Below are 24,765 nucleotides of genomic sequence, written 5' to 3'. Positions count from 1 at the left end.
TCCACTACAATGTAAGGTTAGGGGCCCGGCACAGTGGTTCACGCATGTAATCCCAGCACTTTGGGAGACCAAGGTGGGCATATCACCTGAGGCCAGGAGTTCAAGACCAGCCTGGCCAAAATGGTGAAACCCCATTTCTACAAAAAATATAAAAATCAGCCAGGTGTATTGGCGTGCACTTGTAATCCCAGCTACTCGGGAGACTGAGACACAAGAACAGCTTGAACCCAGGAAGTGCAGGTTGCAGTTAGCTGAGATTGCACCACTGCACTGCAGCCTGGGCAACAGAGTGAGACTTTGTCATTAAAAAACAAAAACAAAACAAAACAAAAAACAAAACAAAACCGACTAGGCACAATGGCTCACACCTGTAATTCCAGCACTTTGGGAGGCCGAGGTGGGTGGATCACTTGAGGTCAGGAGTTCAAGCCCAGCCTGACCAACATGGTGAAACCCTGTCTCTACTAAAAATACAAAATTAGCTGAGCATGGTGGCACACACCTGTAATCCCAGCTACTCGGGAGGCTGAGGCAAGTGAATCACTTGAACCCTGGAAGCGGAGGTTGCAGTGAGCCGAGATCACACCATTGCACTACAGACTGGGCAACAAGAGCGAAACTCCATCTCTCAAAAAAAAAAAAGGGAATCTGCATGAACTCACAGAACCTATACTGCCAATACTGTAGGTAGTACTGTAGAGTCAGGATTTTAAATAAAGTCATTCCAGAGTCCACATTCTGACTTTTTTTTTTTTTTTGAGACAGTCTCACTTTGTTACCCAGGCTAGAGTGCAGTGGCACGATCTCAGCTCACTTGCAACTTCCACTGCCCAAGTTCAAGCAATTCTCCTGCCACAGCCTCCCAAGTAGCTGGGACTACAGGAACGTGCCACCATGCCCAGTTTCACCATGTTGGCCAGACTGGAACTGTTACTTAGTTTTATTCAACACAGAATCCCTGTGTTAATCAATACAAAAAGAGTGAACCCTAATGTAAACTATGAACTTTAATAATGTATCAGGCCAGGCATGGTGGCAAGATGAAGTTTTGGGCAACGCAAGATGAAGTTTTGTAGAGACTCCATCTCTACCAAAAAAAAAATTAATTAATTAATTAAATAAATGACAAATAATAATGTATCAATATTAGCTTGCCAGTTGTAACAAATATGCCAGACTAATGCAATATGTTAATAACAGGACAAAATGGGTTGAGGACCCTCTGTACTTTTTGTTAAATTTTTCTGCAAACCTAAAACTGACCTAAAAAATAAAGTCTATTAATTTTTTTTTCTCAATACTGAGGAAATTAGTTAGTTGAGAGCTACTGGGGGCCAACTCTGCCCTCATGAGAGGAAAGCCTGGCTGAAAATAAAGACCAAAAGTAGTACACAGAACCAGTACACAAAGAGAGAAAAACAGTGTCGAGATAATATCAAATGAGCCCTGGATCCAACTGGGCCAGAGACCAGTTACACACTGGATTTATCAGAGTTAAATGAATCTATTAAATCTCATTTTTGCTTTAAAAAAAACACAGATGATGCATAAACACACATTACAGCCATCTTCTGCAAAAACATCTTTCATAGGAGCTAGGGTCATAGCATACAGAAAACCAGTGCAGTTAATGGGTCTACACACAGACTTGGAAAAGGCAATATGGGAGCAATCTGTACTACCTTGGCCTTTGCTTCTTAGCATTAAAACTAGTGTCTCTATGCTGCACTACAAGGGTGTCACTGGGGCTGCTGGTAAATTTAAGACACAGCATAATCTTACCATGAATTAGCTGAGATCTCAATGTTTTCAAAGTTTCAAGAATTTTTTTTTAAAAGACGTAATTTCATTTCAAAAACCCATCCAAAGAATGCTCTAGACACTAATGAGTTTTTTTAAATGGTGAATGTTTTACTGCATATTTGTAGGTTTTTTGAAAAGCTGTAATTTGTTTGTTTGTTTGTTTTTTGAGATAGTTTCGCTCTTGTTGCCCAGGCTGGAGTGCAATGGTGCGATCTCAGCTCACCGCAACCTCTGCCTCCCGGGTTCAAGCGATTCTCCTGCCTCAGCCTCCAGAGTAGCTGGGACTAACGGGCATGAGCCACCATGCCCGGCTAATTTTTGTGTTTTTAGTAGAGACGGCATTTCTCCATGTTGGTCAGGCTGGTCTTGAACCCCCCAACCTCAGGTGATCCACCCTACTCGGCCTCCCAAAGTGTGGGATTACAAGTGTGAGCCACTGCGCGCAGCCTGAAAAGCTGTAATTTAAAAACACTACACAGGATAAATGGCCTTTCCATATTGACAACTATCTCTAAAAAATTCTATTTAGGTTTTCAGAACATTTTAATTATTTTCATTAATTATTGTTCATAGCTAACCTAAAATGCATAATCCTGATTCCTAAGAAAAGAATATGTAGGTCAATGGCCAAGATATCTTTAGATAGATATATTTAGAAGAGTTTCTGAATTTCCAACCTGCCTCTTACGATAAAACTAGATCCTGCTACACAAGTAGCCTTCTTCAACCAAACATGAAAGTTCTGAATGTATCATTACAAAAGATAAATTAGGTTATACACATTTAAAATATAAGGTTTTCTTTTTTTTTTTTTTTTTGAGACAGTATCTCACTCTGTCACCCGGGCTAGAGGGCAGGGGCATGATCATCACTCACTGCTCCGTCAAATCCTAAGACTCAAGTGATTCGCCCACCTTAGTGTCCCAAGTAGCTGGGACTACAGGCACATGCCACCAAGCCCCACTAATTTTTTATAGAAATAGGGATTTCACTATGTTGCCCAGGCTGGTATCAAACTCCTGGACTCAAGCAATCTACCCACCCTGGTCTTGTAAATTGCAGGGATTACAGACATGAGCCACCACACCTGGTCAAAGATAAGGTTTTATCTGGGCACCATAGCATGTGCCTGCAGTACGAACTTTTCCGGAGCTTAAGGCAGAGGATCACTTGAGCCCAAGAAATTTAAGGCCAGCCTGGGTAACATAATGAGACCCCATCTCTTTAAATAAATTTTTTTTAAAAAATGTTTTAATACAGACTCCTTTAAAGTAAGTTTTCTCAATGTATTTGAAGGTTGCTATTTAGAATTTGGTTACCCACAAATATACAAGAATACACCTTTCGTGTAAATAAAAGCACATCTACATTTCACACTTAAGAAGGGGAACAAGACAGCTCCTTGTCTTGACCTATACTTTCCCTACATGTTTCCTTCCAATTAGAATAAACTTTGATTTTTTTTTTTTTTTTTTTTTTTTTTGAGACAGAGTCTTGCTCTGTCACCCAGGCTGGAGTGCAGCGGCGTGATCTTGGCTCACGGCAACCTCCGCCTCCCAGGTTGCGGTGATTCTCCTGCCTCAGCTTCCTGAGTAGCTGGGATTAGAGGCACCAGCCACCACACCTGGCTAATTTTTATATTTTTAATAGTGACGGGGCTTCACCATTTAGTCCAGGATGGTCTCGAACTCCTGACCTCAGGTGATCCACCCGCCTCGGCCTCCCAAAGTGCTGGGATTACAGGCATGAGCCACCCCGCACCCGGTCAACTTTGATTTTTTTTTAAATCCCAGATACGTGTCACTCAAATATCATCATAAGCATCATTTGCCCTCATTAGGCTCCAGATCTTTCAACATACCAAGATGTTTTCTGACTCAGGATCTTGAATTCCTGGGCTCAAGTGATCCCCCTGCCTCAGCCTCCCAAAGTGCTAGAACTACAGGCATGAACCACTGCGCCCAGCTACCATTTTGATTTCTTAAAAGGTAAGTTGACATTTCAAAATCTTGTATTTCTACGTTAATAATTCCCCAACCATTTAAAATTTTTGCCAGGCATGGTGCCTCACACCTGTAATTTCCAGCACTTTGGGAGGTCAAGGTAGGAGGACTGCTTGAGCTCAGGTGTTCGAGACCAGCCTAGGCAACATAGTGAGACCTCGTCCCTACTAAAAATAAGAAAAATAAGCTGGGCCGCCAAGCATGGTGGCTCACACCTGTAATCCCAGCACTTTGGAAGGATCATGAGGTCAGGAGTTCGAGATCAGGCAGCCAACATGGTGAAACCCCATCTCAACTAAAAATACAATAAACTAGCCAGGCGTGATGGTGTGCGCCTGTAGTCCCAGCTACTTGGGAGGCTGAGACAGGAGAATCACTTGAACCTGGGAGGCAGAGGTTGCAGTGAGCCGAGATGGTGCCACTGTACTCAAGCCTGGGCGATTGGGTGAGACTCCGTCTCAAAAAAAAAAAGAAAAAAGAAAAACAAGCTGGGCCTCATGGTGCAATGCCTGTAGTCTCAGCTACTCAGAAGGCTGAGACAGGAGGATCACCTGAGCCAGGGAGGTCGCTGCTGCACGGAGCCATGATTATACCACCGCACCCAAGCCTGGGCAACAGAGTGAGATCCTGTCTCAAAATATGTATTTTTTTTTATTTAAAAAATATGATTTTAGGCTGGGCATGGTGGCTCACGCCTGTAATCCCAGCACGTTGGGAGGCTGAGGCAGGGGGATCACCTAAGGTCAGGAGTTCGAGACCAGCCTGGCCAACATGGTGAAACCCCGCCTCTACTACAAATACAAAAGTTAGCCAGGCGTGGTGGCGCACACCTGTAATCTCAACTACTCAGGAGCCTGAGGCAGGAGAATCACGTGAACCCAGGAAGAGGAGGTTGCAGTGAGCCAAGATCACGCCACTGCGCTCCAGCGTAGGCAACGAGAGTGAGACTTCGTCTCAAAAAAAAAAAAATTTTAGGGGCTGGGGTATGGTGGCTCATGCCTGTAATCCCAACACTTTGGGAGGCCAAGGCGGGCAGATCATGAGGTCAGGAGATCAAGACCATTCTGGCTAATGTGTTGAAACCCCATCTCTATTAAAACTACAAAAAATGAGCTGGGCATGGTTGGCAGGCGCCTGTAGCTCCAGCTACTCAAGAGGCTGAGGCAGAAGAATCACTCAAACCTGGGAGGAGGAGGTTACATTGAGCTGAGATGACACCAGTGCACTCCAGCCCAGGTAACAGAGCGAGACTCTGTCTCAAAAAAACTATATATATATATATATATATATATATATGATTGTGGCCGGGCGCCGGGGGCTCACGCCTGTAATCCCAGCACTTTGGGAGGCCAATGCAGGTGGATCACCTGAGGGCAGGAGTTCCGAGACCAACCTGGCCAACACAGTGAAGCCTCGTCTCTATTTAAAAAACAAAACTTGGCCGGGCGTAGTGGCAGGCACTTGTAATCCCGGCTGCTCAGGAGGCTGAGACAGGAGGATCACTTGAACCGGGGAGGCAGAGGTCGCAGTAAGCCAAGATCGCACCATTGCACTCCAACCTGGGCAAAAAGAACGAAACTCCATCTCAAATATATATGATTTTAAAGGACAAAATCTGCACAAGTGGACAGTTACTCTTTACCTCAGTTACTTCTGCCTGACGTTACCTGCCAAGGCATCATAAAAATAATATGTGCCCTTCGAATAGACAAAATAATACTAGGCTTACAAATGAATTATTTTTTCAAAAAAGCAGGCCCATAGCTGGGCACAGTGGCTCACACCTGTAATCCCAGCACTTTGGGAGGCCAAGGCAGCTAGATCACGAGGTCAGGAGTTTAAGACCAGCCTGGCCAATATAGTGAAACCCCATCTCTACTACAAATACAAAAATTAGCTGGGCATGGTGGCATATGCCTGTAGTCCCAGCTATTCAGGAGGCTGAGGCAGAAGAATCGCTGGAACCTGGGAGGCAAAGGTTGCAGTGAGCCAAGATTGCGCCACTGCACTCCAGTCTAAGCAACAGAGTGAGACTCTGTCTCAAAAAAAAAAAAAAAACCACAGGCACATGCACATGAAATGCAATCAGTATATTATATCCTTGCTTAGATCTATAGCTTAATTAGTATAAACTACTGTTTCCATCACAAATACTAAGCTACTTCACATAAAATTTAAGTGCTGTTGATTTGATAACTTTCCCTAAAAACAAAACATCCACTGTGTTATTTTACAGAAACCACATAACCACCATTCCTTTATTATCTTCAGTATTTTATCTCAAGAAAAACATATAGTGTATTTCCATACTGTGCTTATTTAAAATTATGCTCAATGCATGCCAAATGGTTAATCAATAAAAGAAAAACTATGCCATACAGGGAGGGGAGAGGGAGTTATTAAGCGAGGGAGGGAGTTACTTAGCAAGGGAGTTACAGTTTAGCCTCACAGCAGTTTAGTCTAAACAAATTTTTTAAGTTATTTTTTAATAGGCTTAGCTTGAAATCCAAAAACTGTCAGCTGGCTTACAGTTTAAATATTAAACCATGTATGTTTATTACTGAATCTATTATTCAAAAATTATGTACCATCCTGGCACCAAAAATCAAGGAAATTGGGCACTTCTCATATGAATGAAACTTTAAATAAACCGAAGTCAAGAGACCACCAATAAGAACATAGTTAACTCCAAGAAAATAGAAATTTCTGCCTTTAAGGCAGTTACTGGCCAGGCGCAGTGGCTCACACCTATAATCCCAGCACTTTGGGAGGCCAAGGTGGGCGAATCACCTGAGATCGGGAGTTCGAGACCAGCCTGACCAGCATGGTGAAACCCCGTGTCTACTAAAAATACAAAAATTATCCAGGTGTGGTGGCATGTACCTGTAATCTCAGCTACTCAGGAGGCTGAGGCAGGAGAATTGCTTGAACCCGGGAGGTGGAGGTTGCAGTGAGCCAAGATTGTGCCACTACACTCCAGCTTGGGCAACAAAGCAAGACTCCGTCTCAAAAAAGAAAAAAAAAATTAAAATCAATAAAAATAATAAAATAAAAACTCTCTTAGCTCTTTGTGAAAGTTTGCCTACTCTACACCTAAACACTGAAAAATGGCCCCCTCCCTGTCCAAAATGCCCAACTTTTGGTATTTTCGAAGTTTTGCCTGTTTTTTTATTTTTATTCTTTGAGATAGGGTCTCACTTGGCCACCCAGGCTGCATGCAGTGCAGTGGCACGATCTCAGCTCACAGCAACCTTCGCCTCCTGGGTTCAAGCGATTCTCCTTCCTCAGTCTCCTGGGTAGTTGAGATTACCAGCGTATGCCAGCACGCCCAGCTAATTTTTGTATTTTTAGTAGAGTCGGGGTTTCATCATGTTGGCCAGGCTGGTCTCCAACTCCCGACCTCAAGTGATCTGCCCGCCTAGGCCTCACAAAGTACTGGGATTACAGGCATGAGGCACCACACCTGGCCTTGCCTGGTTTTTAAAATAAAAACAAGAATTGAGGATAGGGAATATGCAGACTGGACAACAAGAGACAAATAGCAACGCATGAAGATAAAACTAGAATGAAGCAGGGCTTTCAAACAGTATTGTGTGCCTATTTCCTGCTGGCTTTAGCAATTGTCACAAAAAGACTTAAAAGTTATTTCAGTTAGACAAGTTGGCTAGCACAGTAGAGTGCTGTGACAATGGTGGAAGACAATCACAATACTAGTAATCATCCAAGAAAATTAACACCTAACAATTATTACCTGATTTTTCCGACTATGGCACACGCGCGCACATGGAGCAATCAGAGGAAATTTAAGCCCAAGAAATTAAGAGTTAACTTTATACATGAGGGAGGAGAATAATAAACAGCACACTATGAGAAACACAATTGAAAAGAAACAAATTACATGCGTAAATATTTTTACTTACCCCCTCAGCCCTCTATGCTGCAATCTCCCATGAAAACAGGGATCATGCTCAGCATCAGTTCACTCACAGTTCCTAACACATAATCAATATCTGATAAATATTTGTTGAATTGATGAACTCAATCTTTTAAACCAAGACCACTAATGAAAACAACTTGTTTGCTTAAAAGTACTATTCATTTGTACATGAAAATATATTCCATTACATAGAATCAACATTTCTCACAGAGTAACTTCCCTTTTCTCTTTCTACATAAAATCTAAAACAAAAACTGACTCAACTGCTAACAGCCTAAAAAAGCTGTTTCCTTACATTTAGAATACTGTATATAAAGTGATTGTGTGTCTATACATAAATATGCAAGAATGAGGCACTATGAAACTAAATATCTTTAGCTACATAACCACAAAATGAGGTAGAAAGCAATATCTTACTAAAATTCAAATGAAGGCCCCTCACCTCACACATTTAATTCTAGGAAGAGACTCCATTGCATTCATAATACTAATCTTCCTAAATCTTTTGTTGTTGTTGTTGTTGTTACTGTTGCTGTTATGACAGGGTCTCACTTCCATCACTCAGGCTGGAGTGTAGTGGCACAATCACAGATCACTGCAGCCTTACCTTCCCAGGCTCAGGTGATTCTCCCACCTCAGCCTCCTGAGTAGCTGGGACTACAGCCGCATGCCACCACGCCCAGTTAATTTGTGTATTCTTAGGAGAGATGGAGTTTCACCATGTTGCCCAGGCTGGTCTCGAACTCCTGTGTTTAAGCCATCTGCCCACCTTGGCCTCCCAAAGCGCTGAGATGACAGGTGTGAGCCACAACTCCTGGCCATAAATTTTGGTTTTTGAGGCCGGGCACGGTAGCTCATGCCTGTCATCCCGGCACTTTGGGAGGCCGAGGCAGGCAGATCACAAGGTCAGGAATTCGAGACCAGCCTGGCCAATATGCTGAAACCCCGTCTCTATTAAAAATACAAAAATTGCTGGATGCAGTGGCTTACGCCTGTAATCTCAGGACTTTGAGAGGCCAAAGCAGGCAGATCACGAGGTCAGGAGTTCAAGACCAGCCTGGCCAACACAGTGAAACTCCGTCTCTACTAAAAATACAAAAAACATTAGCTGGGCGTGGTGGTGGGCACCTGTAATCCTAGCTACTCAGGAGGCTGAGGCAGAATAATCGCTTGAACCCAGGAGGCAGAGGTTGCAAGTAGCCGAGATCATGCCAATGCACAGCATCCCGGGTGACAGTGCGAGGCTCTGTCTCAAAAATAAAATACAAAAATTAACCAGGTGTGGTGGCACACATCTGTAATTCTAGCAACTCAGGAGGCTGAGGCAGGAGAATCGCTTGAACCCGGGAGGCGGAAGTTGCAGTCAGCTGAGATCATGCCACTGCACTCTAGCCTGGGCGACAGAGCAAGACTCCGTCTCAGAAAAAAATATTTTTTAAATTTGGTTTTGAAGGACTTCTTTCAATTATTTGCTGGGATTTCGAGTCAGTTTTCCCACCAAGAAGTTGCAGCATAGACAATGTAGACAGTGCAAGAACCAAAGATTAGGACTAAAATAAAAAACACTTACAGAAATACAATATAGTAGAAAGAGCCCTTTTCTCCACAGCAACTTATCCCTTCCCTTACTCCTCAAAAGAAAGAAAAGTTTGAAGAAGCTATAAACAAGCATAAAAGACTCAAGCTGGGTATGATGAGAGGATGCCCCATTCAGAGTGAGGAATTATGAGCAATTAATTAACAGAACTGGGCAATGATCGCCAAAAGCTACTAACATCACAGGGGACCAAGTATTATGCACCTACAGATGCAAGTACCATCTATAAAGTATTCCCCTTCATCCCCTGCAAAAGAAGCAAGAGAGAGAATACATATTATAGAAACAATCTGATCAAGCTTCTAAATCTAATACCAATTAACAAGAAACCCAGGGGTCAGAGAAAAACATTTACCACCACCACCACAGGAATCCAGAGGAATGTAACTGCTAAATCCAGACTGGGAAAACTTCTTTTGTAACTAATAATTTGCTAGGGAAAAGAAATAGAGGGCGAACCTACAGATTACAAAACAATGCAGGGAACTTATCTGGCTCTTGATCTGACACATTTATGAGATAACAGAAAAATCTGAACACTATCATATGACATTAAGGAATTATTCCTTTTTAGTGTGGTAAGTTTTTCGGTTTTCTTTCCTTTAACAGTGAAGCTGACTGGGAAACTGGAGTTCTAAAAAGTTAGAGTAGAGAAAGGGAACACTAATATTAATACAGCTGAATGGATCTGTCCATAATGTGCTGAATTTGGCCTATCCAGAACTTAAATATAAATTGTGAGATTGCAACCACCAGAGATCAGCTTTGCTTGCTTGCCAGCCAACCTTTTCTCCACTGATATAAGCTCTATAAATAGGCCAAGAGTGATAATGGCTGCTCAAATCACTTCATATTGCAGATATTACTACTTCTGGCATGTACCTGGACCTGCACCAGGGCTGTGAATAAACTAGCATCAAGTAAGAAGCCAAGGAAGTTACCAAACTCAAAAAAAAAAAAAAAACACTGTGGCTAAAGTACTCAAAAGCACCATCAGTGTAAATCAAGAATAATTTAAAACAGAGGTTCTTTTAATTTGTAAAAATAATTTTTTAATAGAGACGGGGTCTCAGTTTGTTGCCCCAGCTGGTCTAAGACTCCTGGGCTCAAGCTGTCCTCCCACCTCTGCCTCCCAAAGTGCTGAGATTACAGATGTGAGCTACCATGCCTGGCCCTAAAACAAAGATTCTAAATTTTCTCCAAGATTTCTGCCCTAGTCATTTTCTATGTCCTTCAGAAGACAATTCACATAAAGATGGATCACTACATGCCAGGAACTGAGGTCCCAAGATAAAAGCTGCCAAAACTCTCTCCACTATACACACCCGCAGGCTCACTGCAAAGTGCTTAGTTGATTTCAGTGAGAAAAATAGTAAGAAACCTTTGATAATAAATTGTTGATTTAAGAATAAGCTATAAGCTATGTTTCCACACTAGGTTAAAACTAAAGCAGACAGAATACTGCTTAAAATTTTAACCACATGAAGTTTTTGTTCTTAATACAGAAAGAAAAACAATCCTGTTTTCCTTAAGTTTTAGTCCACACCCAACTTTCCTATTCCCGACAATACCTTTCTCTAATTATAAGGCACCTAACAAAATGCAGACTCCAGACATCATCATAAAGGTCATTTTTTTAAACCAGTCAACTCAGTGAAAAAATAACTTCTACTGGTCACTTTGGTCAGTATTTTGTTTCTCTAATGCTAACTATGCTAATAAAAACTTACCTTCAGCCAGGCACAGTGGCTCACATCTATAATCTTAGCACTATGAAAGGTCGAAATGGGAGGATCACTTGAGCCCAGGAGTTGGAGACCAGCCTGGCCAACACAGTAAGACCCCATCTCAATCAATCAATCAATCAGTAAAAATAAACTTAATTTCTAGACTACCTAAGCACAATTCTAGTTTATATACATTCTTAGGAATGGCTGCTCTAAGTAAGTTTTAACAATTTAATGTTGTTTCTCTTTGAACAACAATCAGAATACATGGACTTGAATTACAAGCACAGAAAAAATGTATTTTACAAATGAACAGGCATTACAAAAAAACGACACCTCCTGATCTTGCTCTGTCGCCCAGATCTGGAGTGCAATGGCATGATCTCGGCTCACTGCAACCTCTGCCTCCCAGGTTCAAGCAATTTTCCTGCCTCAGCCTCCCAAGCAGGTGGGATTACAGGCGTGCACCACTACACCCAGTTAATTTTTGTACTTTTAGTAGAGACAGGGTTTTATCATGTTGGCCAGGCTGGTCTTGAACTTCTGACCTCATGATCCATCTGCCTTGGCTTCCCAAAGTGCTAGGATTACAGGCGTGAGTCACCATGCCCAGCCCAAAAAATGGCATTTAAGTTTCCAGCCTTTCAAGCTTAGAGATACTAAGAAAAATGCTATTTTCTAATACCTTGTTTAAAATGAATTTATAAAAGAAAACACCAGTTCCATACTACAGTTGTTTTGTTATGCGGTACTTTTTTCCCTTACAATCTACCTTCCCTTCTTCACATTTTAGAGCAGGAAGGAAACTTAGAAATCATCTGGTTCACTAGTTGAGTTCCCTGGGCAGAGATTGCTTTTTTTTTTTTTTTCTTTTTGAGACAGTTTCCCTCTTGTTGGCCAGGGTGGAGTGCAATGGCACAATGTTGGCTCACCGCAACCATCTCCCAGGTTCAAGAGATTCTCCTGCCTCAGCCTCCCGAGTAGCTGGGATTACAGGCATGCATCACCATGGCCAGCTAATTTTTTATTTTTAGTAGAGATGGGGTTTCTCCAAGTTGGTCAGGCTGGTCTCGAACTCCCAACTTCAGGTGATCCGCCCACCTCGGCCTCCCAAAGTGCTGGGATTACAGGCATGAGCCACTGTGCCCCGCCCCAAACTGCTTATTTTATGTGCCCATTACCACCTGGCACGTAAATGTTCAGTAAATGGGTTTTTAATTTAACCAGGTATAAATACCACATATACATTAAGTCCCTGCTGATAGATTTCCACTTTAAATTGTCACTTAACTAGAAAATACTCATGTAGGTAGGTTTTAAAATTACTTAAAGTTAATAATTTAGGAATTTATACCATTTACCTATTAAGTGGCAGAGTCTGAGCAAAGAGGAATGAGGTCCCTTATTTTGAATAGACATGAAAGAGAACAGAAACAAAACTTAAAACACTGTATATTAAAGCCAAAAATTCTAACAACTAAGCAAACAACTTATCAAATCTCAATTATACTGGCTACTTTAAAGTATTTTAAAATCACATTTACTATTATCAGCTGCTACAAATATGTTCTGATAAATCTGTATAATACATAGATCACACAGTTTCCTCTCCTAGCAGTTCAGGAATATAGAAAAGAACTATAGGCCAGGCGCGGTGGCTGACGCCAGTAATCCCAGCACTTTGGGAGGCCGAGGCAGGTGGATCACCTGAGGTCGGGAGTTTGAGATCAGCCCCACCAACATGGAGAAACCCGGTCTCTACTAAAAACACAAAATTAGCCGGGTGTAGTGGCCCATGCCTGTAATCCCAGCTACTTGGGAGGCTGAGGCAGGAGAATCACTTGAACCCGGGAGGCGGAGGTTGCAGTGAGCGGAGATTGCGCCATTGCACTCCAGCATAGGCAACAACAGAGAAACTCTGTCTCAAAAAAAAAAAAAAGGTAACTTTAAAAAAGCAAGATACTTTTTAGTTTCACCCTGCTCCTTACTTTTACAAGGCCCGTAGGCTGAGTGTGAAAACTGACTGACTGAACATCAATCCCACTTCTGCTGAGAGAAGCTGCCCACACAGAAGCAGAAAACACTGCTTCTTTAAGTGGAATCATAAGAGTCCTGAAAAAGTAAGGAAAGGAGGTACAAGCAAAGATAAAGGCTAAAAGGATTTAGAAAAGTATCATGACAACAGTCAAACTCAAAACCAAGACCGGAATTTGACAACTAAAGAAAAATATCAGATTTCTTTAATCTCATGACCAAGAAATCAAAATAAATAAACCAAACCAAAATAAATAAAACCAATAAAATTTATATTCACTGGGCCAGGCGCAGTGGCTCACCCCTGTAATCCTAGCACTTTGGAAGGCCAAGGTGAGCGGAACACTTGAGGTCAGCAGTTCAAGACCAGCCTGACCAACAGGGTGAAACTTCGTCTCTACCAAAAATATAAAAAATTAGCTGGGTGTGGTGGCACGTGCCTGTAATCCCAGCTACTCGGGAGGCTGAGTCAGGAGAATCACTTGAACCCAGGAGGTGGAGGTTGTGGCAAGCCGAGATCCTGACACTGCACTTCAGCCTGGGTGAAAGAGCAAGATGCCATCTCAAAAAAAAATTTATATTCACTCAACTTAAGGATAATAAAAAAATATATTTTTGTTCTTTTTTTTGAGAAAGAGTCTCACGCAGTGGCATGATCACCACTCGCTGCAGCTACCAACTCCTGGGCTCAATTGCTGCTCCCATTTCAGCCTCCTGAGTAGCTGAGACTACGGGTGCATGCCACCACACCCAGATAATCTTTTAATTTTTCTGTAGAGACAGGGTTTTGCCATGTTGCCCAGGCTAGTCTCCTGGGCTCAAGCAATCCACCAGCCTCGGCCTCCCAGCATGCTGGGGTTACAGGCATGAGCCACTGCACCCAGCCCCAGAAAAATCTTTAAAAAGGAATGTCGGGGCCAGGCATGGTGGCTCCCGCCTGTAATCTCAGCACTTTGGGAGGCCGAAGCAGGCGGATCACCCGAGGTCAGGAGTTTGAGACCAGCCTGGCCAACACAGTGAAACCCTATCTCTACTAAAATACAAAAATTAACCGGGCATGATGGCACATGCCTGTAATCCCAACTACTCAGGAGGCTGAGGCAGGAAAATCGTCTGAACCCAGGAGGTAGAGGTTGCAGTGAGCAGAGATTGTGCCACTGCACTCCAGCCTGGGCACTGCAGTGAGACTCTGTCTCAAAATAAATAAATAAATAAAAATAAAAATAAAAGGAATGCCTATCACATTCTTCATATTCTACCTGGAATTCTTTCCTCCAAAAAGAAGAAAATTCCCAACCCATTAGCGGACTAATAAGGTACCTTTGCAACTTGGCCCTATCTCCATCTGCCCTACCCATTCCTTTTGAAAACTCAAGGCACTGGCCCCACTTAACCATTCAAGTGCACTGACAATCATGACTTTGGTTAGGCTGCCCTAGCCTGGCATGCTCACCTGGAAATCCAACTCAAACCTCAGGTTTAAATCTCTAAGCTCCTTAAGCACCAGGAGGCCTTGTTGGTCTTATTCACCACTACAGTTCCTGCAACTACAGCACTGCTGGCACACAGTAAACACTCAATAAATTAGTGTTGTGAGAATAAAGAGGTTTTTATTATTATCATAACTGAATTATTATTATTATTTTGAGACAAGGTCTCACTTTGTTGCCCAGGCTGGAGTGCAGTGGCACAGTCACAGCTCACTGCAGCCTCAACCTCCTGGGCGATCCTTCCACCTCAGCCCCATAAGTAGCAGGGACTAAAGATGTACACCACCCCACCCAGCTAAGTTTTTTTATTTTTTTATAGAAATGGGCTCTCAAAGCCGGGCGTGGTAGCTCACACCTGTAATTCCAGCACTTTGGGAGGCCAAGGCAGGCGATCACTTGAGGTCAAGAGTTTGAGACCAACCTGGCCAACATGGTGAAACCCCATCTCTACTGAAAAAACAAAAATTAGTCGGGCCTGGTGGCAGTCGCCTGTTTTAACTACTAGGGAGCCTGAGGTGGGAGAATCCTTTGAACCCAGGAGGCAGAGGTTGCTGTGAGCCAAGATTGCGCCACTGCACTCCAGCCTGGGCGACAGAGCAAGACTCCATCAAAAAAAAAAAAAAAAAAAAAAGGAAAGAAAGAGAGAGAAAGAGGCTCTCACTGTGTTGCCCAGGCTAGTCTCAAACTCCTGAGCTCAACTGATCCTCCTGTCTCAGCCACCCAAAATGCTGGGATTAGAGGTGTGAGCCACTGCACCCAGCCCCTCACAAATATTTTATCCACTCTATTTTCTATCCCCCTTCTATATAGCTCTCCCCTTTTATAGTCTCACAACTTTTTATTCAAATTATCACGTGTATTTCATTTTGCCTACAGAATTACAGTAACCCAAGAAACTTTATTTGGTCCCAAACTCTTTCCTAAAATAACAGAAGATACCGAAATCAGTATTCCTTAAAGGAACACATTGAAAATACAACATTTAGGCTGGGTGCAGTTGCTCACAACTGTAATCCCAAAACTTTGGGAGGCCAAGGCAGGAGGACTGCCTGAGCCCAAGAGTTCAAGACAAGTCTGGGCAACATAGGGAGACTCCATCTCTACAAAAAATTTAAAAATTAGCCAGGCATGGTGGCTCACGCCTGTAATCCCAGCACTTTGGGAGGCCGAGGCGGGCAGATCGCCTAAGGTCAGGAGTTCAAGACCAGCCTGACCAACACGGAAAAACCCCATCTCTACTAAAAATACAAAATTAGCCAGGCGTGGTGGCACATGCCTGTAATCCCAGCTAATTGGTAGGCTGAGGCAGGAGAATCACTTGAACCCGGGAGGCGGAGATTGCAGTGAGCCGTGATCGTGCCATTGCACTCCAGACTGGGCAACAAGAGTGAAACTGTCTCAAAAAAAAAAAAAAAAAAAAATTAAAAAATGAGCTGAGTGTGATGGCATGAGCCTGTGGTCCCAGCTACTTGGGAGGCTGAGGTGGGAGGATTGCTTGAGCTTGGGAGGTTGAAGCTGCAGTGAGCTGTGATCATGCCACTGCACTCCAGCCTGGGTGACAGAGTAAGAGTGTCTTTAAAAAAAAAAAAAAAGCACACACACACAACATTTTTCACCTTTTACAGGTTTTTCTCAAGAACTGTCAATTCAGTAAACATGAATACATGTTATTGCCACATCCTCAGTTACGTGCAGGAAAATAAGGAAGATCTAAGATGATTTACCAAAGTAAGGTTTGGGTCTCTAGTGTACACGAATTCCAAACTTTAAAAAGAATACTGAAACTGCCTATCTATCAAGTCTGTTCATGCACGTGTCAACAAAAGCCGTAAGATTGGGAATCCCAACAAAACAACTTCTTGTATAATGAGTAACTACACAAGCGCACAGAATTTACTAGTCATACAATAAAAAGACTGAAAGTACCAATGTCACTATTAACATTAGGAGCAAGAAACCTTTGAAGGACACGCATTAGCCTTCAGTTCTAAAGGAACTGCATTAAATTAGAACCTAAAGCTGAATTTATCTTTACTATATGGGTTTTGAATTAATCATGATAACCATAAAACAAAGATTATGACAGCTACTCTCAAATAGATGCATGTTAAAGTAATATAAAGTGAATAAGTAACAACTACACTGTGAACTTATTCTAACAATGGGGAAAGTTTCCAGCTCCAATGTCCAGTCCATCCCATTTTTCACAAAAAGGTGTCAGAAAAAAAAATTTTCCCAAAAATGTGTCAGAAAAAAAATTTTTCCCATTAAGAAATCTGATTCAGGCCGGGCGCGGTGGCTCACGCCTGTAATTCCAGCACTTTGGGAAGCTGAGGAGGGCGGATCACGAGGTCAGGAGTTCAAGAGCAGCCTGGCTCTTGAACGTGAGTTCAAGACGTGGTGAAACCCCGTCTCTTCTAAAAATACAAAAATTAGCTGGGCGTGGCTCGTGTCGGTAATCCCAGCTACTCGGGAGGCTGAGGCAGGATAACTGCTTGAACCAGGACCGGGGAGGCGGAGGTTGCAGTGAGCAGAGATCACACCACTGAACTCCACCCTGGGCTACAGAGCAGACTCCGTCTCAAATAAATAAATAAATAAATAAAATAGCGATGTGACTCCTCAGGACATCAGGTAGTAACTATCAATTGCAGGCCTCTAAAAATGCTTGTTAAACCAAAAGGCAATGCTCTGATTACTGGAGGAATCTAGATTGCCAGGATCAGCAAAACTACATTAGAAAGTTAATAGCTTCCATCCTTAAAATATCCCAAGAGAAGAAAGGGAGTGATTCAAACTGTTAGCATGTACCCAATACTACACAATAATAGCCTAAGCAAAATTGGCAGATGTATTTGTAATTAAGAAGTCCAACCTTGACGAAGTATCATCAGTGGGATTTTAATTTTACTGGGTGGGAGGATTCAAAAAGCAAAAGGTCAGGCAAAAAACGAAAAACCCATCCAAGCCGAAACTGCTCAAGGATCTATCTGGGAGGGCTCGTACCGATGTTCTCTACTTCAACCTGCGAGCATCAATTTTGTGATGGGGGCTGCCGGGGACGTAGTGGGGCGGGGGGCGGGAGGGAGGCGGGGGGTAGGCGGACAATTTAAAGGTGAGAATGAATGACTTGCGTAAAGGCGATAGTCTTTAAGCCGGGTTCGTCAGTGTACATCCTCACCGCTTTTGAAATAAAGTTGACGAACTCCCCAGAAGCGGTCAATTTTGGAGACTGACACATCTCTCCTATTGACCGGAGGCGCCTGCCGACCGAAGGTAGTGGAAACGCCGAGAGGCAGGCGGCGCCAAGCCTAAGAAAGCCTTTTCTCCCTCCTCCAAGGCCACTGCGGCCGCAGCCCTGGAGCTCTCCACTGCAGGGGCAGGTATCGGCGCCAGACCCCCGGCTCGCGGAGCTGGCGAAGTTGCCGCCACTGCTTCCCAGGCGGGCCTAGGAGCCAAAAAGTTGCGTGAAGACAACTCCAAGGCCGTGAAGCCGCTTCCCCCCGCAGCCCGGGGACTGCGGCACCTCCAACCTCTCCTTAGTACCCCACGGAAAAGGACTTGCCTGGACCCGGCCCCAGCGTCTGGGGGCTTGAGGTGCCGTAGCCAACTCCGCCGGGCCGGGAGGACGCTAGGGTCACCAGCGGCTGACGAGCAAGGAGGTTGGAGCGGTGCGATGCCCCCGCGTCAGACGCCAGTCCAGGCTGCGAGTTCCCGGCGCCCACCAGCCGGGACCGCCAGGATCCCAGCGTCCGGACGCCCCAGAGCCCTCACCGCGGCCCGCGGCCCTCCGACTCGCCCCGACCCATCCCTGGGACGCAGCCCGGGCTCCGCAACTCGACCAGTAGCCAGGCCGCGGCCCTGCGCCCCTTCGCGCCTCACCTGCGCTCCGCTGCGACTCCGTGCCTCCTCGCTCGCTCCGCGCGCGCCCCGTCGGGGCACGCACCGACCCCCCGGCTGGGACTCTCCCCGCTGCGGTGACTCAGGACGCGACGGCCACCGCCGCCTTCTCCTCCTCGGAACAAGCGCCGGCGGCGAGCAGAGAGGGTCGCGGTCAGAGCCCCTGCCGGGACCAAAGTGAACCTCGCCGCCTCCGCAGCCTCTACCACCAAGTCCCTTCAGTCGTCCGCGCCGCCCCCAAGAAAATGTCACCAGAGGCCGTTCCGCTCGGCGCCTCACTTCCGCCCGGAAACACAGAGCCTGCGTCGGCCGGCTAGAGAGGCTGCTGCGCCGGGGACCTCTGGAGACTGGCGCCCGAGGCCCGAGAAAAGCCAGACAGCGCCATCTGGCGCGATGGAACCCGCGCTCCTCCCGCTGCAGACCGCGGGGCGTGAAGGCGCCAGCTCACCGGGCTTCTTTCCCGCGCTCCCTCCTTCTGTTGAGACCGTCTCCTTCCAGAAATGTCTTTCCCGGGGTGTGTGAAAGCCACTCAATGCAAGACAAGGGCAATGCCTTCAACAAAGGACAGCGCTCCCGTTTCTGTGCGCTGCTCAGTACTCACCCCCTCCTGAAGCCCTTCCGAAAGCAGCTCGCGGTGTCTGAATCTTTGAGTCGCTCCAGCGGAGGGCCCGCGCCCTTCTCTCCCCGCTTTTTCGCGGATGCGGACAGCTGGGCTCGCGGAGACTCAGCTGAGCTCGGGGAGACTAGGCTGAGGTTTTCTCGGGCAGCGGCACCAACATCTGCTCAAGTTTCTGCCCGGGCACCTTGCAGGCCTTGCAGATCGACCGCCACCTGCTGGTGGGACGGGGCCCGCAGGGGAGACGCCGCTCTGCCCCGAATTCCGCCTCTGCAGTCGCCCTCCGATTTGCAGTCAGCCCTTAGGAGGGTAGGGGAAAGGAGGTGGATCGAACCCCGAGAAAGGGGAGGAGGGCGCGGGCCAACTGGCGGGTAGAGGGCTTCCCAAGGAGAAGCAGGAGATGCTGAAGACGCATCTCACGACGCAAGATCTGGCCAAGGACCCGCGCTCACCCAAAGCACTGCAGTGTTTTGAGAAGAAAAATAATAATAATAAAGCTTTCACCTTTACAGAGCTGCGCTGGAACCTCAGATGAGACCCGTCAAGAGGAGATTCTGAAAATCTTACACCACTGAGTCCGTACTCCCCTAAACATCAGTCTCCCCCTTCAGACCAGGCCCATTAGTTCCCCCACTTCACTCATTTTTTCTGACTGCCTACAGGAGTGCGAGTTTTTCATCCCTAACTACAAGAATAATTATGAAAAGAAAATAACTTTTATTGAATGCCTATTACATACCAGGCACTTTGCATTTAAATGGGTTAAATTCATTGAATCCTCTTTACAACTCATAACAACCCTACGAGTTGGATGGCATTACTAGCCCCAAGTTGCAAAGGTGGAAACTGAGGCACAGAGTGACCTGCCCAAGATGACACATCCAAGTAAGTGGCAGTGTTGGATTACAACACAGGCAGAGCTTACTTCTTAACCACAGCCACCACTGCCTCATTGAGAATCACTGAGAACGTAGTGTGTGCTAGCTAAGTAGTTTATCTGTATCTGTTATTTCACTCGTTCATTCATGTATTTACTTTCTGCTACCTGAGTCCTCAAGGGATTTGAGAGGTTGTGGGGTAGTGACAAGAGCCCAGCCTCTTGCAGGAGAAAAAGAAAAGAAAAGAAAAAATCACTACTAAGATCACAACTGTCCGAAAATGAATGAGTGAATGTGGACTAATACACTGAGTTTTTAAAAGATTCCATGACAGTCTGATCTAACCAATGCTGTGGGAATACTGAAGTAGGCCCCTGACTACTGAGATACCATCTTGGGTCCTTCTCCTGTTTTTTGTTGTTATTGTTGTTTCTTTGTTTTTTTGTTTTGTTTTGTTTTGTTTTTTTCTTGAGACAGAGTCTTGCTCTGTCACCCAGACTGGAGTGCAGTGGCGCGATCTTGGCTCACTGCAACCTCTGCCCCCCGAGTTCAAGTGATTCTCCTGCCTCAGCCTCCCGAGTAGCTGGGATTACAGGCGCATGCCACCACGCCCGGCTAATTTTTTATATTTTTTAGTAGAGACAGGGTTTCACCATGTTGGCCAGGCTAGTCTCGAACTCCTGACCTCAGGTTCTCCACCCGCCTCAGCCTCCCAAAGTGCTAGGATTACAAGTGTAAGCCACCACACCCAGCCCCTTCTCCTGTTTAATACCAATAAGTCAGTTTCCTGCAGCGAATGGCCTTTGCATATTTTTGGAGGCTAGGGTATTTGATATCCTAATTACTAATATTTTTATTACTACTGTATTTCCATTATTAAATGGGACAGTTACTTGCTTCTTCCTCTTCTTCTGTAGGAGCAGAAGGGACCCTACTTCTGCCTCAAAGTCTTCTGTGTATCCAATACTTAGCTCTACAAGCTCCTGAAATGCCATCTCCCCCATAAAACCAGCTCAGCCCAGACACAACCCCCATCACCACTACCCTCACTACCCACTCCATCCCGGCCTCCCGCTGTGGGTCAAGACTCCCCTGCTCACACACACTCTCCTACAAACATGTCTGCCCTTGGCCTATCTGTAGGGTTACTACTAAATCATATTTGTCATCCTCTCAATTTCTGTCATAGCCCTAGAGTCCAGAGCCAAGCCTGTCAGAATCACTCTTCACCATCATTTTTTGCACCTGATATACCACCTAGCCTGGGGCTAAGCCTGCAGCAGGTACCTGCCAGCCGTAGTGGCCTGGACAGTAGCATCAGGGTGTGGCTAGTCTGGCTTTGACTGTAATCTGATCTATCCTGACTGAGCAGGTTACTTCTACCATTTGCCCTGTAAAATGGACATGATTTTGAGAACCACCCTACAGATGATGAAAGTAGGGGAGACGAGGGGAGGAACCCTCATTTTTGGGCTCTGGGCTGCCCCCTCCCTTCCATCTCAGATTACTAAGAATTGGACAACCTAAGGCCAGGCGTGGTGGCTCAGGCCTGTAATCCTAGCACTCTGGGAGGCCAAGGCGGGCAGATCACTTTAGGTCGGGAGTTCAAGACCAGCCTGACCAACGTGGTGAAACCCCGTCTCTACTAAAAATACAAAAAATTAACCAGGGGTGGTGGCACACACCTGTAGTCCCAGCTACTCTGGAGGCTGAGACAGGAGAATCACTTGAATCCTGGAGATGGAGGTTGCAGTGAGCCAAGACTATGCCACTGCACTCCAGCCTGGGTGACAGAGTGAGATCTGTCTCAAAAAAAAAAAAAAGCCAGGTGTGGTGGCACGCTCCTGTAGTGGCACGCTCCTATAGTCCCAGCTACTTGGGAGGCTGAGGCAGGAGAATTGCTTGAACCTGGGATGCAGAGGTTGCAGTGAGCTGAGATTGTGCCACTGCACTCCAGCGAGACTCTGACTCAAAAAAAAAAAGGGGGGCAACCTGGCCTCCCTCAACATAACCACCCACCCCTACCATAGCCAGCAGCCACTAGGATTGCCAGTGGCCTCCGGGGAAATGCTGACCTTCTGCACAATAGTAGCCACAGAACCTCAGACAAGTCACCGCTTCCAGGGTTAACATGACTCGCTCTGCCTCACAGCGTCATTCCATGGGATTAAATGGCTTCCTCCAACACAAGGACATCCAGAAGCATTCTAAGGACTCTAAGTAGTGGAAGATCAGACAGTTGTCAGGACCCGGGGCTCTGGGGTTTGACAGATCTGATGTTGGACCGAGTTCTGCCTCTCTCTAGCAGAGTGACCCTCAGGCAGTTATGTAACCTCACTGAGCCCCATTGTCCTCGCCTGTCAGACATGGATGACCCCCCAGTACTCCCTTGCAGGCTCTGGAGGAGTGACAGTAGAATGACTCATGATTTCAGCTCTCTGCTCCATGCTGGGCTCAGGCAGAATGCTCTAGAACGAGGCTGCCGCTCTGATGGCAGCACTCCAGGCCAGCACCTTCTAGGCCACAGACTCTCAGTGGTCAAATACAAGTGAAATTTCCATCTCAACAGACTCATTTTTCCAGAGCAGCAGGTTCACGTGGAACCAGAATGGAACAGTGCAGAAGGATACCATGAAAATGGAGCCAAGGGTGACTGGGAGGGGGGCCCCTTTCCCCCACAAACTTCCAGCTCCCCACCCTGGTTCTCTGGGCTGGTCAATTAAGACTCATCTGTCTTGGATAAAGTACTCTGAAACCCAGCTCCAAATCTCTCTTTCCAACCAGGTGATCCCCCAGAAACTCCATCTATTTAGAAAGTCTGTAAGTTCTGAAAAAGGAAAAAAAAAAAAAAAGTGAAAATAAATGCAAAGGACAGTTTCATTTTTTTGTTTCGTTGTTTTTTTTTTGTTGTTTTTTTGTTTGTTTGTTTTGTTTGTTTGTTTTTTTGAGACCGAGTCTCACTCTGTCTCCCAGGCTGGAATGCAATGGCACAATCACAGCTCACTGCAGCCTCAACTTCCCGGACTCAAGCAATCCTCCCACTTGAGCCTCCCAAGTACCTGGGACCACAAGCAATTTTTAAAAATTTTGTAGCCGGGCACGGTGGCTCACGCCTGTAATCCCAGCACTTTGGGAGGCCAAGGCGGGCAGATCACCTGAGGTTGGGAGTTCAAGACCAGCCTGACCAACGTGGAGAAACCCCGTCTCTACTAAAAATACAAAATTAGCTGGGTGTGGTGGTGCATCCTTATAATCCCAGCTACTCAGGAGGCTGAGGCAGGAGAATCGCTTGAACCCAGGAGGCAGAGGTTATGATGAGCCAAGATCGCGCCATTGCACTCCAGCTTGGGCAACAAGAGTGGAACTCCCTCTAAAAATAGTAATAATAATAAAATAAAAATGTTCGTAGAAACAGGGTCTCACTATGTTGCCCAGGCTGGTCTTGAACTCCTGGACTCAAGACATCTTCCTGCCTCGTCCTCCCAGTGTTGGGATTACAGGCGTGAGCCACCATGCCTGGCCCAAAGGACAGATTTTAAATTTAACAAGTATGTATAAGCCTCTTATTTTTTAATGAAAAGGAATTATCCTGTATGACATGGTGCCTGACCTTGGGGGACCTCCTGGGTGGGGCAGAGGCTCCTCTGACACCCCATCTAAACTAGCACCTGCACTCCCCGTGACTGCACCCATCTTCTTCTTAACACATGCCCTCATGTGTTCCTGCTTTGCATGCTCTTTTTCGCTTCCATCGGACACACCAGAGGGAAGAGCGGCCAGGGGGTGGGGTCCTTGCTGTCTGACCATGCTCAGAGCCTCATGCAGAGACCCCAGACACACTCAGTGCAAGTGTAGTGAATGGAGGAAGTAGACCTAAGATTCCGAAACCTACAAGGATGTCAAAACAAGGAAGTGGTGCCAGGTGCCAAGTGGGTGAGAAGTCAGGAGGAAGGAGAGACCCCTGCAGACAAGGCAATAGGGGAATGCCTCAGGGAAGGTCTGAAACCTGCCTACAGGTGGTTAAAAAGGAGGAAGACTCCCCAGCACTTTGGGAGGCCGAGATGGGTGGATCACGAGGTCAGGAGATCCAGACCATCCTGGCTAACACGGTGAAACCCCGTCTCTACTAAAAATGCAAAAATTAGCCGGGCATGGTGGCGCATGCCTGTAATCCCGGTTACTCTGGAGGCTGAGGCAGAAGAATCACTTGAACCCGGGAGGCGGAGGTTGTAGTGAGCCAAGATCATGCCATTGCACTCCAGCTTGAGCAACAAAAGCGAAACTCCATCTCAAAAAACAACAAAAGAAAAAAAGCAAAGGAGGAAGACTCAGTGCCTTGAGAGCAGAGCCAGGTCATCCTTCTTCACTGTCCCCTTGGTGTCCAGCATAGAGCCTGGCAGATGGGACAGCCAAAAAGAGTTTGTGTGATTGAAAGGACAAGTGTGCAGAGAAACTGACTTTGTGGGAGGGGTGGGTAAGAGGTAGAAAAGCCCCTGGGATATTTGGAGGACAACTACCCAAGGGCCAGATGCCTGTGGCTGGACAGCAGAGGAGTGAGGAGAGAGAAGGCTTCAAGGGAAGTTGGGGGACTGAATGAGAGTGTAAGAAGCCTGGGATTTATTCTTTATTTTTATTTTTAATTGTGTTTAATTTTATTTTATTTTGACACAGAGTTTCGCTTGGTCGCCTGGACCAGAGTAGTGCAGTGGCACAATCTCGGCTCGCTGAAACCTCCACCTCCTGGGTTCAAGTGATTCTCCTCCCTTAAGCCTCTCAAGTA

General features: G+C 45.7%; 1 protein-coding gene across 2 annotated transcripts in view; it reads right to left on the bottom strand.

Annotated features, from left to right (window-relative positions):
* The window catches only part of C18H18orf25 (chromosome 18 C18orf25 homolog), a 96,969-nt gene extending 78,186 nt beyond the window's left edge, over nt 1-18,783 (bottom strand). The window contains exon 1 of one of the 2 annotated variants that reach the window (XM_025365620.1): nt 18,474-18,783. The gene's annotated coding sequence lies outside the window, so the exon portion shown is untranslated. The remainder of the gene's footprint in view (nt 1-18,473) is intronic. The other variant, XM_025365621.1, reaches the window with a different exon arrangement.
* Between the last annotated feature and the right edge of the window lie 5,982 nt (nt 18,784-24,765).

The sequence above is a fragment of the Theropithecus gelada genome, chromosome 18 (assembly GCF_003255815.1).
Source record: "Theropithecus gelada isolate Dixy chromosome 18, Tgel_1.0, whole genome shotgun sequence".
NCBI classification, from domain to species: domain Eukaryota; kingdom Metazoa; phylum Chordata; class Mammalia; order Primates; family Cercopithecidae; genus Theropithecus; species Theropithecus gelada.
The sequence above is the reverse complement of the archived record's forward strand: the minus strand, read 5'-3'. Positions and strand labels throughout refer to the sequence as shown.